Raw genomic sequence first — 20,674 nt, forward strand, 5'->3', positions numbered from 1 at the left:
AAAATTAACCAAGCTAACTCAATAGTTAAAGGTAGAGGATGGATTAAATTTAGAAGGACAGCTAAGGGATTAGGGATCGGACCATGGTTAAAGGACATTATCAAATACGGCATAATAGTTCTAAGCATAATTGTGATACTTTTGCTTGTTTTGCCCTGTGTGTTTATTTGCTTGCAAGGCTTGATGCAGCAGCTTTTGCAGAAAATGCTGAATGCACATCTTCTTGTACAAAAGGAAAACGGGGGAGATGAAGAGAGCTTGACAGAGGAATGGTTGTACAACAGGGGACATGATACTGTAAAATTAATCCAAATAGGGAGGGCTACGTGACTGCTGCAAAGTCCGCATGACCCTGAAGAGCAGATGGTGTGCAGAAAGCAGGATATTGAAACTGCTTGGTATGTAGAAATAGATAGAGAAGAACAAAGAAGTACTAAGCTGTTCTAGCTGCAAGGCCAGCTGGATAGGCAAGTATCATTCACAAAAATAGTTTTAAGATAATAGTACAAGTCACATAGCAACCAATCATGAGCTCGGCTTTTGCAATATGTATGAGCTAATTAACGAACATATATAAACTGTGTCATCTGTCACAATAAATTGAGACTTGATGATCATGATAGGATGAGTCTTGTCTCCCGCGGCACCCTCCAACACCTCTCTTCTTGAAATTGCGAAGAGTGTGTGTGAACTGCTCTTCTATTTTTCTTTTTCTGCTGATGAAGGTTGGAGGTTGTTTGATGTTTCTTTTTGTTATTTTTGTTGGTGCCCGACCAGGGATGCCATGTGTGAGAACCCCAGCCTTGCTCTGGGGTCTCATAAGGTGGTGAAATTTCTCCTCCAACCCGTGCTCCCAAAGAAAAACTCCACAGGCTTTTGCAATTCAGTCTCAAGGGAGTTTATTGTTAGTTATCTAAAAGATTCTCTTCTCGGGCTGCGGCTGCTTGGTCAGTGGCCTGGGTAGAGGCACACACACACACTGACATCCTCTCTATCTGCTGTCTTCTTCGTCTCTCCCCCGGCCCATGGCTGCTGCTATCTTTTATATGATATATTACGTATTACATGTTTATAGTTTTCCCCCAGTACCTACTACTGATATTACAAAGTGCTTTCTTACTCTAAACCAATCTGTGAGTGCCAACATCACAAAGAACAGGGAGGCAAGGAAAAGGAAAGAGGAAGAACAGGATCAGCCCACTTTCCTCCACCTTAGAACTTCTGACCCCCATGTACAAAGTAAAAACCCCCCTGTACAAGTGTTAAAACCCTTCTGTACAATACTAAAAAAAATTAGCTTCTGTTTTGTAACTACTTTTGCTATACAATCTAACCCTTTGTGACTGCTTGTTCCACCTTCAAAATTGGTAATTCATTCCATGGCTCAAACTCAAAATCACAGGTGTTTCCAGCTGCCTGCCATGGTCTAAAATGCTTCTGACATAGGCCTGAAACCTCTAAAAATGTCTGAATAACACTTTGAGTTCTGATAAAAGAGGTATCAGAGTGACATCACAGAGAGGAATTTGTGACATCACAAAAAGCTTTGTGACCTCACAGGGTCTGTGCTACAACACAGCCACCAACATGTCACATCACAGAGAGCTGTGTGACATCACATACAAGTCACTGTGATGTCTCAGAGAGACGTGTGGCGTCACAGAGGTGTCAGTTTGACATCATAGAGATGTCATTGTGACGTCCGAAGAGGTTGTGTGACATCACAAATACATCCGTGTGACATCATAGACGTCTGTGTGACCTCACAAGGTCAATGTGACATCACAGAGGTGTCAGTGAGACGTCACAGATATATCTCTTTGACATCACAGAAAGTTCTGTGACATCACAGAGATGTCTGTGTGACATCACTAAAAGCCCTGTGACCTCACAGAAATGTCAGTGCGACATCACGAAGAGATGTGTGACATCACAGAGATGTCCATGTGATATCACTGTGATCTGTGTGACGTCACAGATGTGTCAGTGTGGCATCATAGAGATGTCATTGTAACATCAAAGGAGGATCTGTGCAATCACAGAGGAGTCAGTGTGACATCAAAGAGAATTGTGTGACATCACAGTGATGTCAGTGTTGCATCACAGAGAGCTGTGTGACATCACAGAGTTGTCACTGTGACGTCAGAAAAAGCTGCGTGACCTCGAAGGGTCACTGTGATGTCACAGAGGTGTCAGAGTGACATCACAGAGATGTCTTTGTGACATCACAAAAACCTTAGTGACCTCACAGGGTCTGTGTGACATCACAGCCATCTAAGTGTGGCGTCAGAGATGAGTCAGTGTAACATCATAGAGATGTCAGTGTGACGCCAGAGGAGGATGTGTGACACCACAGAGATGTCCAAGTGACATCATAGACAGCTGTGTGACCTCACAAGGTCAATGAGACAAAACAGAGATGTCAGTGTGACGTCACAGAGATATCTCTGTGACATCACAGGAAGTTCTGTGACATCACAGAGATGTCAGAGTAACATCAAAAAGATGTAAGTGTGACTTTCCAAAAAGCTGAGTGCTGTCACAGAGATTTCAGTGTGACATCACAGAGACGTCCATGTGACATCACAGAGAGCTGTGTGACGTTATGGAGGTATCAGTGACATCACAGAGAAGTCAGTGTGATATCACAGAGAGCTTTGTGACATCACAGATATTGGTGCAACATCACAGGGATGTCCCTGTGACATCTCAGAGAGCTGTGTGATATCACAGAGATGTCAGAGTGACATCTCAAAAAGATATGTGACCTCACAAGGTCAATGTGACATCACAGTTGTCAGAGTGACATCACATACATGTCTTTGTGACATCACAAAAAGATTTGTGACCTCACAGGGCCTGTGCAATGTCACAGCCATCTAAGTGTGGCGTCACAGATGTCTCAGAGTGACATCATAGACATGTCATTGTGACGTCAGAAGAGGTTGTGTGTAATCACAAAAATGTCCGTGTGACATCATAGACAGCTGTGTGACCTCACAAGGTCAATGTGACCTCACAGAGATGTCAGTGTGACATCACAGAGATATCTCTTTGACATCACAGGAACTTCTGTGACATCACAGAGATGTCTGTGTGACATCACTAAAAGCCCTGTGACCTCACAGAAAAGTCAGTGTGACATCACGATAAGCTGTGTGACATCACAGAGATGTCCATGTGTGTCTTGGTTTGACAAGACAGCAATCTGTGAAAGAGGGCAAAGCCTCCTGTGCAATGGAAATGGCAAACCCCCCTCCCTCCGAATTACCAGGATCTTTAAATTAAAAGGCTCTCAGGCAAAGATAGGGAATGGGAGTAACTGCGGTGGTGTGTTTTTCTTTCATTTAATATTTGTTTAATATTTGTTTCCCCCCCCCAACCCCCCAATCTCCTCCTCTCCCCAGTGTCAGTCTTCCCTAGCTCTCCCCTCATCTCCAAGTGGTATTGGACTATTTGTACTATTCCACTCCCCTGTTTCCCCTGATAGGTTTATGATATGTTAGTTCTGCCCTAAACTCCTCCCCTGCTATTCCCTTAGTGGTTACTGTTCCTACACCCCTCCTCCTGAGTTCTGTATAAAACCTCTGCTCCCGCCCCCGAGGGGGTCTTGGGGTTCGCTGAATAAAACCATCCCGTTCACCCCCCAAGTCCCGTGCCGCCTTCGTCTGTCCCCGCGCACCACGAACTGAACTGCAGAGCTTGCAGGGGGAAGCGGCTGCCCGTTTTCTTCCCTCACCGCCCAGCCTGGCACGGCTCGGAGTGCCGTGGCGAGAGGAGCGCATGCCGCGCCACAACATATGGTAGCAGAGGATGGTTCTCTCCTTCGTCTTGTAGAAAAAACGGGCAAATTCGTGGGGGCGCCTGCCTCACAGTAGAAGAAAGAGGGAAGAGGAAAATCTACGGCCGTAAAAGCTCTGCCGCATGCTATGAGGAGCTGAGCGCCGAGCGAAAAAGATTGAGGCTCCGGGACCCTGTTTGTTCTCGCCATCTACCCGCCCTGGAGCAGCCGCGCTGCACGGGCAGCTGGGCTGCAGAGCTTTTTGGCGGGCAGACTTACCCGAGGACACAGAGAGCGGTTTTGGCAGCGGCTCGGGGGAGCCTGAAGAAAGGCTGACCGAGAAGAGGTTCCTCGGTCAATATCTGCAGTGAGACCACCGGAGGCTGATAGTGGCCGAAACCAAGGCTTCGGGGACGAGTCTTGGTTTAACGGGAACAGCCAGGCTTCCGGAAGGGCCAAAACCGGGAAGGAACATCCCCAGTTTTTAGCGCGACTTTTCCATCGAGTCGAAGAGAAGTTTCAAGCCATCTCCATCCGAGCCTGCAAGGTAAGGTAGGCTACACGGGGTGGGGATCGCCCCGACGGGTGGCTGGGTCTGCCACTTTTTTTTTTGCGTTTTAACCCCCGTCTGCGCCCAGACTGGGGCTGTAGCCTTGCATGTCCCTGGCAGGCGGGTGGGTTTTCCTTTTCTGGGGGAAGCTAGCACTGAGTGCTATTCTTCGCCTAGTCTTCTGTGGGGACCTAGATTGGATCGCTTTTTCTTCTCCTCGAAAATGTTGTCTTCTCTATCCTCCCCTCCCCATTCTGGGCTGGACGGAGGGGGTAGAAAAGACACCAGTAGGGAACAGCTAAGAGGGTGACACATTAGCTATAGGAGAGTTGTTCTGGTTGGCCCCGCCCCCCCCCCCCCTATAAATTTCCCCTTTTTGCTTCTGTGAAGCTCCCTATATCCCCATCCCCTCGGACTTTCCTAAAACCCTTTCCTATCCTCCCTTGGGGATTGCTGTGGCCGAGCCGCCCCAAGTGCCCTGCCGGACACTGCTCAGGCCAAGTGCAGTGTGCCCGGCACCCCCTCCCAAGATGGCACTGGCCACGCCGCTCGGGACCCATTTTCCTGCCTTGACCCTTCTTTTCCGCCCCTGGTTTCCCGCCAGTCCCATCTCTCTCCCAATAGCCCTGCACCGTCCCTGCACGAGGCTAGTCCCTATTGTGGGGAGGCGGGGTTGGATATTCCCCAATCCTTCTTCTGGCTCTTCCTCCGGGGGGAAGGTCGGGAGGGATCTTCTTCCGAGGAAATGGAGCCGAAACCCGGGACTGAGGATCCGTCATTTTGTCTTCCCCCTAAAATGGCGGCACCCTGGTCCACCCCTTACCGATACCCCCTGTTAATCATGGCAATCACTAATTAAGTGATTGTCTGATTCCCCTATCATATTCCTTAATGTACCCTACCCAATACTCCTTTTTATTTAACTACGAATTCCTCTTTTTGCTTTTGATTATTTTTTGAATAATCTGTTTGTTGAGTTATATTTTATAGAAAGAAAAATCATCCCAGTTAATTAATACTCAAGATATTAGGCCCACCTCGCAAACAAACATTCAAATTGAACAAACCACACCGCTATCCGCTGACTCTGCTTTAAGACAAGCGCCGTTATCCGCTAACTCTGCTTTAAGAATTTGAGAAGCTGAACATCGCAAACGCCGTAACGAAGCACGTTCTAAATCAGATGAAGTCACAAATCCTGCTGTGCTTTGTACCCTTAATTTGGACTTTCGTTTAGGACAATTTTATATATTCCAGATGAAGTTTTTATATGTTTCATACGTTATAATCACAATTAGTTTATCATTTTTTGATGTCTTTCAACTTATGTTTTTTTTAATAATATGTAATGTTACAATTTGATTTTATATTAAGCTGTTTTATTGTAATTATAATTAATTCAGTCTTTTCTAATATTTTTTGACTTAAAGGCTGTGTTTTTAACCATTATTGCTACAGGAATCGCATAACTAGTGTATCGCTTCAGGCTTGCTGCATTGCTGTGAAGTTTAAAAATTTATTAGTTATATTTAGTTAATCTTTTATTGTATTTAATTCCAATAATTTCATTTAATTACTTTATTTAAATTAGATAGTTATAATTTTAATATTTCTAATTCAATTTTTTAGTTTAATTTCTGTTAACTATTTCATTCTATTTCAATCACCTAGTCTTTATCTGATTTCAATTCTATTTCAATTATTTCAATTATTTACATTACTCTAGATTCTTACTCAGAGCAGCAAAACAGCAAGTTTTGTACAGTCTTATGTCTGATTTAGGATGTTACTACTCTTCCTGCCCTATAAATGCAATAATGTGTCTTTCATGTCCTTTAAGTAATTTACAATGTTATCATATGATTTTATATTATTTGCATGTTATATTAATTTGCTTAAACCACAGAATTCTCCTTCCTTTTGTAAAAGAAAAGAGGGAGATGCGGTGGTGTGTTTTTCTTTCATTTAATATTTGTTTAATATCTGTTTCCCCCCCCCAACCCCCCAATCTCCTCCTCTCCCCAGTGTCAGTCTTCCCTAGCTCTCCCCTCATCTCCAAGTGGTATTGGACTATTTGTACTATTCCACTCCCCTGTTTCCCCTGATAGGTTTGTGATATGTTAGTTCTGCCCTAAACTCCTCCCCTGCTATTCCCTTAGTGGTTACTGTTCCTACACCCCTCCTCCTGAGTTCTGTATAAAACCTCTGCTCCCGCCCCCGAGGGGGTCTTGGGGTTCGCTAAATAAAACCATCCCGTTCACCCCCAAGTCCCGTGCCGCCTTCGTCTGTCCCCGCGCGCCACGAACTTAACTGCAGAGCTTGCAGGGGGAAGCGGCCGCCCGTTCTCTTCCCTCACCGCCCAGCCTGGCACAGCTCGGAGTGCCGCGGCGAGAGGAGCGCATGCTGCGCCACAACAAGTAACAATTTTTTACTAGGAGAAAACTAGATAACAATTTAAAAAGGCAAATGCAATTGGTACAAACAAAAACTAGTGATAATGTCCACAACCTGAGGAGTCGGGGTGTTGGTAGTAGTCCGGTGGCAATGATAGCTGCTCCTCTTGCAGTGGCTGATGAATTGCAGCTGCAGTGGTGATCTTTTGAAGGGTATAGTTTTCCTCCGAAGATCTGGTGGCAGTGGGGCCAGTCTTCCTCTGCGCCAGGGTTGCCTCCGAGCTCCACCACCGCCGCCTCACTGCGCTCCGGCTGCTTCTCTGCGAGTGCCACCGAAGGAGCTGCTTCTCTGCCAATCCCGCAAAGAGCGAGCTGCTCTGTCCCCAAAAAGATACCCCCTTATACCATAAAGGAGTGCTTGGCCTCCCCCTCTGGGTGGAACCTCTCACAATGGGATGGTGTTACATTTACCAGCCCTACAGTGAGTCAGTCAATAGTGTATAAACAAACCATTGCCTCTACAGGGCAAACCATTGTCTTTGGGAGAGATAACAAAACCTGCCCCAACCTCCAACAGATGGCAAATAGAATAAAAGCTTATCTCACAAACCAGGAGATTATCCACCCCTTATTCTATTTCCATCTGCACACAATGAAATATTACACCCAGTTCTTACTTAAGACCAAGTTTCCCTGTGGTACACAGCGGGTCTCCCCGTCTTTCTGCATTACCCACCAAGTGTAACCAGGTCCTTGAGCAAAGACAATCCCACAAATGGATTGGTCTTTTCCTGAGGTGGGATTAATCCAAACAGTTTTCCCTAAAATACCTTTCATATGTACTACAGGGACCTTATCTCTATCTACTGTGTGTAAGGGTTCTGACTGGGCAGGGCCAGCTCAATTGACAGACCTTCGGGTGTTGACCATCCAGGTTGCTTTTGCCAGGTTAATTTCCCAGTTTCTAAATGTTCCCTCACCAAGTGCCTTCAGGGCAGTCTTAAGGAGTCCGTTGCACCGTTCAACTTTGCCGGCAGCTGGAGCATGATAGTGAATATGATATATCTATTCGATACCATGTTCTCTGGCCCAGGTGTTGATAAGGCTGTTCTTGAAATGGGTGCCGTTGTCAGACTCAATTCTCTCAGGGGTGCCGTGTCTCCACAGGACTTGCTTTTCCAAGCCTAAGATGGTGTTCCGGGCAGTGGCATGAGGTACAGGGAAAGTCTCCAGCCATCCAGCGGTGGCTTCCACCATGGTCAGCACGTAGCGCTTGCCTTGGCGTGTCTGGGGCAGTGTGATATAGTCAATCTGCCAGGCCTCCCCATACTTGTACTTGGACCACCGCCCACTATACCAGAGGGGCTTCACTCTCTTGGCCTGTTTGATGGCAGCACACGTCTCACAGTCATGGATAACCTGGGAAACACTATCTATGGTTAGATCCACCCCTCGGTCTCGTGCCCACTTGTAGGTGGTATCTCTGCCCTGATGACCTGAGGCATCATGAGCCCATCGAGCTAGGAACAACTCCCCCTTATGGTGCCAATCAAGGTCTATCTTTGACACCTCTATTTTTGCTGCCTGATCTACCTGCTCGTTGTTTCGGTGCTCCTCATTAGCCCGACTTTTGGGGACATGGGCATCTACATGACAGACTTTCACCGTCAGCTTTTCCACCCGAGAGGCAATGTCTTTCCATATATCAGCAGCCCAGATTGGCTTTCCTCTACGTTGCCAGTTGGCCTTCGTCCACCTTCCCAGCCAGCCCCACAGAGCATTGGCTACCATCCATGAATCAGTATAAAGGTAGAGCTTTGGCCACTTCTCCCTTTCAGCAATGTCCAGAGCCAGCTGAACGGCTTTGAGTTCAGAGAGTTGGCTTGATCTACTTTCTCCTTCGGTAGCTTGTGCAACTTGGCGTGTGGGGCTCCATACGGCTGCTTTCCACTTCCGGTTCATCCCTACAATGCGACAGGAACCGTCAGTGAAAAGAGCGTAGCAGGTCACCTCTGCTGGTAGTTGGTTGTATGGTGGAGCCTCTTCAGCCCTTGCCACTTGTACCTGCTCCTCATCATCAGTGAAACCAAAGTTTTCACTTTCTGGCCAGTTCGAAATTATCTCCAAAATCCCAGGGCGATTCAGGTTTCCAATACGGGCATGTTGAGTGATGAGGGCAATCCATTTGCTCCATGTGGCGTCACTGGCATGGTGGGTAGTAGGAACCTTTCCTTTAAACATCCACCCCAGCACCGGTAGTCGGGGTGCCAGGAGGAGTTGTGCTTCTGTGCCAATTACCTCCGAGGCGGCTTGAACTCCTTCAAAGGCAGCCAAGATTTCCTTCTCTGTGGGAGTGTAGTTGGCTTCAGACCCTCTGTAACTTCGGCTCCAGAATCTCAGTGGTCGGCCTCGAGTCTCCCCAGGGACTTTCTGCCAAAGGCTCCAGGACAACCCATGGTTCCCGGCTGCAGAGTAGAGCACATTCTTGACCTCTGGTCCCGTCCTGACAGGTCTAAGGGCTACAGCATGAGCGATCTCCTGCTTGATCTGGGTGAAGGCTTGTTGCTGCTCAGGGCCCCAGTGGAAATCATTCTTCTTTCGGGTAACCAGATAAAGAGGGCTCACAATCTGGCTATACTCGGGAATGTGCATTCTCTAGAAACCAGGAAAGCTTGTGTTTCCTTTTTGCTGGTTGGTGAGGACATAGTTGTGATCTTGTTGATGACCTCAGTGGGAATCTGGTGCTGTCCATCTTGCCATTTCACTCCCAGGAACTGGATCTCTTGGGCAGGTCCCTTGACTTTGCTCTTCTTGATGGCGAAGCCAGCTTCTAGTAGTATCTGGAAGATCCTCTCACCTTTCTCAAACAATTCTGCCGCTGTGCTCCCCCACACAATGATGTCATCAATGTATTGCAGGTGTTCTGGAGCCTCACCCTTTTCTCATGCAGTCTGGATCAGCCCATGGCAGATGGTGGGGCTGTGTTTCCACCCCTGGGGCAGTTGGTTCTAGGTGTACTGCACGCCCCTCCAGGTGAAAGCGAACTGAGGCCTGCATTCTGCTGCCAGAGGAATGGAGAAAAACGCATTAGCAATATCAATGGTGGCATACCACTTTGCTGCCTTGGACTCCAGCTCGTACTGGAGTTCCAGCATATCCGGCACAGCAGCGCTCAGCGGTGGAGTCACTTTATTTAAGCCACGATAGTCCACAGTCAATCTCCATTCTTTGTCAGATTTGCGCACAGGCCAGATGGGGCTGTTGAAGGGTGAGTGGGTTTTGCTGACCACCCCTTGGCTTTCCAGCTCCCGAATCATTTTGTGGATGGGGATCACGGCATCTCAATCCGTCTGATACTGCCGGCGGTGCACTGTCGAGGTCGCAATTGGCACGTGTTGTTCTTCCACCCTTAGGAGTCCTACTGCAGAGGGGTTTTCTGACAGGCAAGGTGTTCAATTGCTTAATGTCTTCTGCCTCTACAGCGGCTATTCTAAAAGCCCACCTGAGTCCCTTTGGGTCTTTGTAATATCCGTTCCAGAGGAAGTCTATGCCTAGGATACACGGAGCATCTGGGCTAGTCACTATAGGATGTTTCTTCCACTCCTTCCCAGTCAGGCTCACCTCGGCTTCTACTAGAGTCAATTGTTGTGATCCCCCTGTCACACCAGCAATGGAAACAGGCTCTGCCCCCCACATGTCCCGATGGTATCAGAGTACACTGTGCACCAGTATCAACTAAAGCATCATATTTTTGTGGCTTTGATGTGCCAGGCCATCGGATCCACACTGTCCAGAAGATCCGGTTTTCCCGTGCCTCTCCCTGGCTAGAGACAGGTCCCCTCTAACACTGGTTATCATTCCTTTCCTGGGCATACATACTAGAGGTCCCTTTAAGGGAGTCTGACAGATCGTACCCACAAGCTTGGTCACGGGAGGCTGAGGCTACCTTCACTTTGGTGGAACTCCCCCGGTTAGAGTTTCCCTCCTTAAGTTGACGGACCCGTGCTGCCAGGACAGAAGTGGGTTTCCCATCCCACCTCCCCATGTCTTCCCCATGGTCACGCAGGAAGAACCACAGATTAGCCCTTGGGGTGTACCCTCTCTCTCTAGCTGGGGATTGTTGGGCGCTGATTCTGGGGCCTGTGACTCTCACGGGTGCTGTATTAACCTTCCTTATCTCCTCCCTCATCTCCTCTTTAAACTCCTTAATCACAGCTGAGATATGAGCCTGCATTGGGCCATTAATCATACTCTCATAATTCCTAAGTTTGTTGGCAACAGAACCTATTGTCTCCCGGTGGGCGTCAGCATTGATTGTTGCAATGAAGGTGGTGTATTGAGATGGCCCAAGATTTGCCAGACTCCACAGCATTTGTCCCGTACACCTGACCTTGTCGGGGTCATTATTGTGTCGTCCATCCCTCCCAAAGAGTACCTCCAATACTGCCACTTCCCTCAGCTGTTGGATCCCTTCCTCGAGGGTCTTCCAGCACATTCTATGATGGTGCTCTTGCATTCTCTCTCTGTGGACAAACCTCTCCCTGACACTCATTAAGAGCCGCTCCCAGAGAGAAAGGGACCCTGGTTCCCTTACAAAAACCTGATTTATACCCGAGTCCTGGGTCAAGGGTCCCAAGTTCCTTGCCTCACCACCATCCAGCTGCACGCCTGTACCCATAAGATCCCAAACTCGGAGTAGCCAGGTAGCATAAGCCTCACGCCCTCGTCGCACAATGTCTTTATGCAGATTACGAAGTCTTTCGTACGTCAGGGACTCGGTGATGATAGCAATCTCTGGCTCCCCTGTGGGTTGTGAGGTTCCTCCATTCCTGTCCCTATCTGCAGGGTGCTCTGCTTTCACCTTAGACTTCCTTGTTTCTACCGGGGCAACTGCTGCTGACCGTGACTGCCTTTGTGGTTCAGCTGGAACCTGGACAGTTGTAACATCTGTGGGTTCCACAGCTGTACTATTAGACTGTCCCTCCTCAAGTCAAAGGGCCGGTTTCTCACCAGCTGGGGAAATGCACTCCTTCAGCATCTCTCGTATCTCCTTAACCAGAACCCTCACCCAATCTGGGTGGTTCATTTCTGAGGTGGGCTGTGGGGCAGGGTCAGGCTCTGGAGCAGCAGCATCTCCAGTCTGTGGTGTAGGTGTGAGGATAGTTATCCAGGTTAATCTTCCTTTATCTCTGAGTGCTAAATATAACAGGACTATCAGCAACACTACCCATTGTATGGTATCATTAGCACTTAGAAAGGATCTTAACCCTTTGAGAACTGGTGGAGCAGACCCAAAAAGATGGTTAAAAGGTCGGGAGAAAGTTTGCCCAGGCGCTATTTCCTCGCAGTAGGTACCGTTATTAAAGTAACCCCAAAAACATACAGTTAATGTGTGATAGCTATGAATCCAAGTAACTGCCTTCCAGAGGAAATTAAAGATCCATGAATTCCTCACCCAATTAACCCAGAAGCCAAACTTGACAATAGACACCGTAGCCTTAGTTATAGGACCCATTTTTAGATAAGGGTCTGCAAATGGGAAAAGTATAGCTACGATCACATGCCACCCAAACCAAGGTAAACTAGACCACATGGTGATGCTTAAGATGTTTCTACACACAACAACAACAAAAAAAAAACCCCAAATTACTTAAGAACTGTTAATCCTTTTTCCCTCTCAATGCCCTCGGGCCTCACGTTGATGCGCCAAAATCTGTCTAGGTTCGACAAGACAGGAATCTGCAAAGGAGGGCTAAAGCCTCCTGTGCAATGGAGAAGGTAAACCCCCTCCCTCCGAATTACTAGGAATTTTAAATCAAAAGGCTCTCAGGCAAAGATATGGGAATGGGAGTAACAATTCTTTACTAGGAGAAAACTAGACAACAATTTAAAAAGGCAAATGCAATCGGTACAAACAAAACCAGTGAAAAAGTCCAGAACCTGAGGATTCGGGGTGCCAGTAGCAGTCCTGCTGGGACGATTGCTCCCCTTGCAGTGGTTGATGAATTGCAGCTTCAGTGGTGATCTTTTGAAGGGTATAGTTTTCCTCTGAAGATCTGGTGGCAGTGGGGCTGGTCTTCCTCTGCGCCGGGGTTGCCTCTGAGCTCCGCCGCCGTCGCCTCAGCGCGCTCCGGCTGCTTCGCTGCGAGTGCCGCCGAAGAGAGCTGCTTCTCTGGCAATCCCCCAAAGTAAAGAGCTGCTCTGTCCCCAAAAAGGTACCCCCTTATATCCAATAAAAGAGTGCTTGGCTTCCCCCTCTGGGTGGAACATCTCACAATAGGATGGTGTTATGTTACCAGCCCTGCATTGAATCAGTCAATGGCCCACTAACAAACCATTACCTCTTAGGAGCAAAACCGGTTCTTGGAAAAGATAACAAAACCTGCCCAACAGGTTTGCCTTCAACAGATGGCAAATAGAATACAAGCTTATCTTACAACCCAGGACAGAAATTTTCTGCCCGAGGCCAGGATTTCAGTCATCTGCCTTTTCTTTCTATTTAGAGTCCCACATCTTCATAAAGTTCTTTTCTCTGAGCCAGGGTTGAACAATCCAGGTCCAGGTGTGGACAGTTTTTCCTGATGAGGTTATGGGAACCGTGGCATTCAGATGTATCAGCCCGGAGGACTCCAGCGATCCCAATCTTGGGTCCCTACCAGCATGATCAGCTCCCAGGTCTTCCAGTATCGCCTTTTGGGACAGCCCATCTCCAGACCAGCCACATGTATTGGATTGTAAATGAGGCATTGGCCAAAAAACCCGGCTCTGGTGTAACCAAAAATACGTGGCGGGGGGGCAGCTCACAGTGCTGGTGTGCGTATTTCGCAATAACTAAATATTTTGTAGAACTCTGGAATTTTGGGCATTTTATTGGTTATTTTGGGGGGATTTAATGGTATTCTTTGGGGATTTGGTTTTTGGTTTTGTTTGGGGTTTTTTTATGGTGGGATTTTGGGGGATTTTGTGGGGTTTTGGGGTGCTGCAAGGATTTCTTTGGGTCTTGGGATTTTCTTGTGGGTTTGGGTACATTTTTGGGGGGATTTGTGGGGTTTAATTGGGATTTTGTGGGCTTTTATTTGGATTCTGGGGTGTTCTAATGAAGTTTTTGTGAGATTTAATTGGGATTTTGTGAGTTTTATTTGGACTTTCAGGGGTTTAAAGGAGATTTTGGTGCCTCTCAGCCCTTCCCCACACCCTGGGACAACTGCAAAGCCCCCCCAAATTTCTTCTTAAACACCCCAAAAAACCAATAAAACCCTCCAAAACCACAAAGAATCCAAAAAACCCCAGTGAAAGCCATCAACATTCCAAAAAATTGCCAAAAACTTCAATAAACCCTCCAGAAAACAACATCCCCAAAATCCTAAAAAAAATCCCTCAAAATCCAATGTCCCCAAAGCCACTAAACCCCGAAAAACCCTGTAACCCCCCCCAAAACCCAGTAATTATCTCCAAAAACCCAATATTTTCCCCTAAACTCCCAACAAAATCCTCTAAAGCCCAAAACCACCATCAAAATCCCCCCAAACCCCCCAGAGCCCGCCAGACTCATGGGGGCTGTCCTGGGTCAGGGGCACAGCCCAGTGGAACAGAAGCCACTTCAGGGGCCCTCGGAGCTTTTTGGGGAGGGGGCACCATGGGAGACCCCAAAATCGGGGCAGGGGGAACACCTGTTGTGCTCCTCCCCCAAACCCCCAGACCCTGGCTCAGGGTGGGCCTGGGACCCCCCGGGAACCCCAAATCTCCCCAGGACCCCCTCCAGGAACCCCAAACCCCCCCAGAGACCCCCAAGGTTGGCCCAGGACCCCCTGAGAGCCCCCAGACCCCAATCGAGCCCAGCCCAGGATGTCCCCTGAGACCCCCCAGACCCTTTCCAGGACCCTTCCAGGACCCCCCAGACCCCTCCCGAAAACCTCCCCAGGACCCACTCCAGACTTCAAAAGACCCCCCCAAGACCCCACCCCCAGGACCCCCCAGACCCCTCCCAAAACCCCTCCAGTGTTAGAGGGAATGCTGCAGGAGACAAGACTCATGATATCATGATCATCAAGTCTCAGTTTATTGTGACAGATGACACAGTTTATATATGTTCGTTAATTAGCTCATACATATTGCAAAAGCCGAGCTCATGATTGGTTGCTATGTGACTTGTACTATTATCTTAAAAGTATCTTTGTGATCGATACATGCCTGTCCAGCTGGCCTTGCAGTTAGAACAGCTTAGTACTCCTTTGTTCTTCTCTATCTACTTCTACATACCAAGCAGTTTCAATATCCTGCTTTCTGCACACCATCTACTCTTCAGGGCCATGCGAACTTTGCAGCAGTCACGTAGCCCTCCCTATTTGGATTAATTTTACAGTATCATGTCCCTTGTTGTTCAACCATTCCTCTGTCAGGCTCTCTTCATCTCCCCCGTTTTCCTTTTGTACAAGAAGGCGTGCATTCAGCATTTTTTGCAAAAGCTGCTGCATTAAGCCTTGCAAGCAAGTAAACAAACAGGGCAAAACAAGCAAAAGCATCACAATTATGCTTAGAACTATTATGCCGTATTTGATAATGTCTCTTAACTATGGTCTGATCTCTAATCCTTTCAACCAGCCGTCTGGACTCAATCTGTCTTCCACCTTTAATTGTTGAGTTAGCTCGGTTAATTTTCGTATTTGCTTATGGATAGATGTAGAGTGATCAGATAAGTTCATACAGCACATTCCTTCAAATTCTTCACAACTATGACCTTGGGCTAGAAGAAGTAAATTAGTGGCAGCTGCTCTGTTTTGCAGAACTGCATGACAGATACTACCTATATTTGTGGCAAGCTCACTTAACATTTTAGATGAAATATTAATTTATTTTTCTGTCCAGTAGGCTAGGATTTTTAATTGTGTGAGAGCTTGCACTGAAGCAGCTCGTGGGGTGAAAAATGAGGTTAGTATTACAGAAGTGCACCCCACTTCATATTTCTCATGTTCTTGATTGCTCTGTTTAACATGAAAGGAACAAACTTAATTCTAAATACAAACTATATTTATGATAAACTTAATGTTATGCTTTTGATTATCTAATTGATTGTCCCTCTTTTTCTTTTGCCATTGAAAAGCAATGGCAAAATGAACAGAAAAATCACAAACATTACTAAAACTCATTAAAACTTAGTAAAAAAGTCTATAACATAATTAAAAACACACTTATGAAAAAACCCAAAGTCTACAATCTTCTGTGGGTGAAACACAAATCTTTGCACAATCCACTTTTGCTGTGCATCCTCTGATTTACTTGTGGAGAGATTAGTGTTCTCTTGAAATTGATATGTTTAGCATTCTTCACTGAAATCTATCCAGATTCTGCACCTGCTAAAACACAAACAAACTCAACACCCCCCACAGGGACTGGAGGGTCCTCTCTCAATTCTGTTTCTTAAAATTTGCATGAAGAAATGGAAATATCAACATCTTTATAATAAACATGAAAAAACATCAAGAACAAAACAATGCATATAGTAAAGAAACTAACAACAAATAAAAATCAATCAGATAATACACAATTAATATTACATATAAAATCACAGTTACTAAGTGTTACACTATCAAATTGTCATCCCAGAGTCTGCAGCAGCTGATAAACCTTAAAACAACAGAGATTTGGATAAAACATGTCCGGATCATGTCTCTCCAAAACTCCCTTTGAGGCTCAGCTGCCCTATATGGTCAAATTGTCAAGCCAAAAGGACTTGAATACTTTTTGATGCAGAAAACACTTGGGTCAATCACACCATCCACATAGAGCCAGAGCTTGGCCAGAGCTCAAACTCTAATTGGAGAATATGTTTTAACACATTACAAAACAAAAGTCCTAGAAATAACAGTTATAAGCAAAAAACCTTATTATTAAAATGTATCAAACTATCAAATAATTGAACTTGTCCAAAATCTCTTTCAAGACAAAAATTCTCTAAATGTAACAAACCCTTTCTTCAGAAATCTGAAAATTTGAAGTCTGAAATTTTGAATTAAAATTTGGACAATGAATTTTTAAAGGAAGATGAATTGCAGCTGTATAAAAGATTGGATAAAGAAAACACATGAGTAGTTAAAAAATCAAAAACACAGGATCCTGAAAAAACATCTTGTAATCAATCACCTAAAGAGACAATAAAACATATGAAAACTGACTGTAAATACTATAACAACACCTTAATACCTTAATACCTTAATAATAATTCTTATCACAAAAATCAGACAAATCACATTTTATGATCAACCTATTAACAAGAAATGTTTAAAATAGTTTAAGACAATCCTTTTAAAGCACTCATATAACATTAGTAACAATCACTACTTACCATTACCTACAAAAACCTAACAATCACTATTTATCGTATTGTCTATAAAACTTAAAAATCACTATTACTTATATTATTATCTATAAAAACCCAAAGACAGAGATTACAAATTCAATACTAAAATTCCATCAGATGACATTTTCTCAACTCTTTGTTCTCAGAGACATTTTTGGTAATTAAATCATTACTAACATTTCTATCTTTATACAGTGATTTTCATCCATATCATATTTGAAATAACATTGATTTACATAATGTTCATCCTTCTTGGTATCTTGGAAAACACTCGGTACTGCTGTACTTTTTCATTACGTCTTCTAACTCTTGTAAGAAATTGGGAAGATGCTGTTGAAATTTTTGCTGTAGTGTTGCGATCCCGCCATCGGTGGCGCTGCTGCTCTCGGCGTTGTCGCTGCCATGGCAACCAGGACTGTGCCGCCATCTCCGCCGCCATTGCTGGGCGCTGCGGGGAGATGAGGGGCGGCGCCGCCTCGCTCCCGTCCTTGTTGCGCCACCTTGTGGATGGGAGAAGAGACACCCCCGCCACGGCCGCGCCCCGCCTGCTCCGACTCCAGCGCGGCTGAGCCCCCCGGAACGCCCCTCTCCCCCCTTGCGCTGTTGCTCGGCAACAAGGAGCCTTCCGTCTCTCGGCTGATGTCCGCTCCGCCCCGGGCTCGCCTCCGGTTCGGTGCTGGCCGTCCCCGCTCTGTCCGGCCCCGTGCCCGCTCCGTTCTACCTGATTCCCGTTCACAAAAAGTGAATTTGGGATCCCAGTCCCGTTGCCATAAAGCAATTTGGATCTCAATTTCCAGCACCTCAATGCTACTAGTGTCTATGGGAGGTACAGGCATTTCAGAAGCAGAGATGGGAATGGGAAAATTTGTGAGAACCGGAGGGTTTGGCTCACTGGAGAGAAGCGAGGGTTCACATTCCTTATTTTTCTCCCGAGCCGTCCGTATCTCTTCCACCGCCCTCTTTTCTGCCTGACACATTAACAATTTACTATGAACTACCCTCCAAAGCTTACCCATTTTCTTACCCGATTTATCCTCATCTAACACTAACTCCACCAACTTATCCCCATATCTCCTCCATTCGGAAAGTTCATTAACACTATGGGGGTTAACGAAAAAGCCGTAAGACTCAGCATGATGCAATAGTGAAGGGAGATCCTTATCTAAGTCAATCCCCCTAATCTGCCTTTTTCTAAGAGAAGCACTAAATAAATCATATGCTGCTTGCCTTTCCATGATTACGTCGGTACCGTTGCTGGCTCCTTCAGGTTTCGGCAGCACGTATCGGCTGAGCCCGCCGCTGCGGTCACTCAGGGCGTGGAGCAGAGAGTATCGGCTCTTTCGCCGTCCTTCCAGATGCAGGACCCGAACCCCAACGCAGCACCTCTCTCGTCTTAGGCTCGGATCAGGTCCCTGCTTTCGGGCGCCAGTTGTTAGAGGGATGCCACGGGAGACAGGACTCATGATATCATGATCATCAAGTCTCAGTTTATTCTGACAGATTACACAGTTTATATATGTTCGTTAATTAGCTCATACATATTGCAAAAGCCAAGCTCATGATTGGTTGCTATGTGACTTGTACTATTATCTTAAAAGTATCTTTATGATCGATACATGCCTGTCCAGCTGGCCTTGCAGTTAGAACAGCTTAGTACCCCTTTGTTCTTCTCTATCTACTTCTACATACCAAGCAGTTTCAATATCCTGCTTTCTGCACACCATCTACTCTTCAGGGCCATGCGAACTTTGCAGCAGTCACGTAGCCCTCCCTATTTGGATTAATTTTACAGTATCATGTCCCTTGTTGTTCAACCATTCCTCTGTCAGGCTCTCTTCATCTCCCCCGTTTTCCTTTTGTACAAGAAGATGTGCATTCAGCATTTTCTGCAAAAGCTGCTGCATTAAGCCTTGTAAGCAAGTAAACACACAGGGCAAAACAAACAAAAGTATCACAATTATGCTTAGAACTATTATGCCGTATTTGATAATGTCTCTTAACCACGGCCCTATCCCCAATCCTTTTAGCTATCTTTTTAAACCTAATCTATCCTCTACCTTTAACTGATGAGTTAGCTCGGTCAATTTTTGTATTTGCTTATGGATAGATGTAGAGTGATCAGATAAGTTCATACAGCACATTCCTTAAAATTCTTCATGTTATGATTGAGCACAAGAGGCCATCTGATCCGATTAACAGAATTTATTTAATTCATTTAAGAGAGTATATGAGAGCAAAGCAAAAAGCAGCGCTGCGGCGACAGAGGGGAGCAACCGCTCCGCCAAACTGCCGCGCTGTGATCCCCTAGCTCACTGTTTTTATCTCCTTCCTTAGTTCACTCGTTTCTTCTGCGCAGTCGCATTCTGTTGCTAGGTGGTCGTTTTCTGCCTCCTGGTGGTCATGGGATGAAGGCTGGTTGTCTTCCTCACAGGTGTCTTTTGATCTGGGGATTCTCACAGTCTCAAGTATACGTGTTATCTTAGAAATGCATGTTATCAGTTAAGCACTGCAAAGCCTATTGCCTACTACCGCTGTAAAAGGTTAGGAATGCGTATTATCAGCAATTCACAGCCTGTTGCCTATTACCGCTGTAAAAACAAACTTCTTTGAAACAAATTACTATCTGCAGCTGCATCGAACAAAAAGGTCACCCTTCTCTTACAATTTCTCCCTTTTTTTTTTTATCCTTCTTTTTGTTCGTTGAACCGTATTAATTCTTTTCTACTAAGCTCTAGATAGTTTTCGGCCTCTACCTGAGTGAGTGATTCATATTTTGATCTTACTATCATTAAATGAGCGGCCTCTAACCTACTCTTTACTATAGCAATAAGCTTATTAAAGATGCAGGGTCCGAAAGTTAGCACTAAGATGAGCAGAATTGCCGGTCCTGCAATGGTAGACAAAAGAGTTGTTAACCAAGGGGAATGAGTAAACCATGATTCATACCAGTTTTGCTGAGCTTCTTGCTCTTTTTTTCTTTGCTCTATTTGTTTGCGTAATTCTGCCATAGTATCAACCACAATTCCTGTGTGGTCTGCATAAGTGCAACATTCTTCTCGTAAGGCAACACAGAGCCCCCCTTGTTGTAAAAATAATAGATCAAGTCCCCGTCTATTTTGTAACACAACCTCAGAGAGGGATCTGACTGATTTTACTAACCCATCTATGGCCTTTTCGATTCTGCTTAAGTCTTCATCTACGGATACTCGTAAATTTTTCATACCTTGTTGTTGATTTACTAGGGAGGCTACCCCCGTTCCCACTCCAACTCCACTTACACTAAGCAAGATTGCTACTGTTAATGCTGTGAGTGGTTCTCTTTTGACTAGATGGTGTTCGGGAGTTATTTGATGCTCTAGTACATACTCCTTTGGGTGATATGATATGCGAGGGACAATTAACACCTGTACACAATAATCTGAACTTTCATTGAAAAGCCTTATGGATAAGCAAGAGGTGGTTCCGAGTTTATTACATACCCATTTGGTGTTGGGCGCTGGCAGGAGCCATTCTGCCAGTTTATCTTTTCTCTTGATGCTGATTGTCGTCTCACACAAGTGTTGCATTATTTCGGGTACCTTTCCCACACATTT

This window comes from Lonchura striata, chromosome 16, assembly GCF_050655825.1.
Source record: "Lonchura striata isolate lonStrDom1 chromosome 16, ASM5065582v1, whole genome shotgun sequence".
Taxonomy (NCBI): domain Eukaryota; kingdom Metazoa; phylum Chordata; class Aves; order Passeriformes; family Estrildidae; genus Lonchura; species Lonchura striata.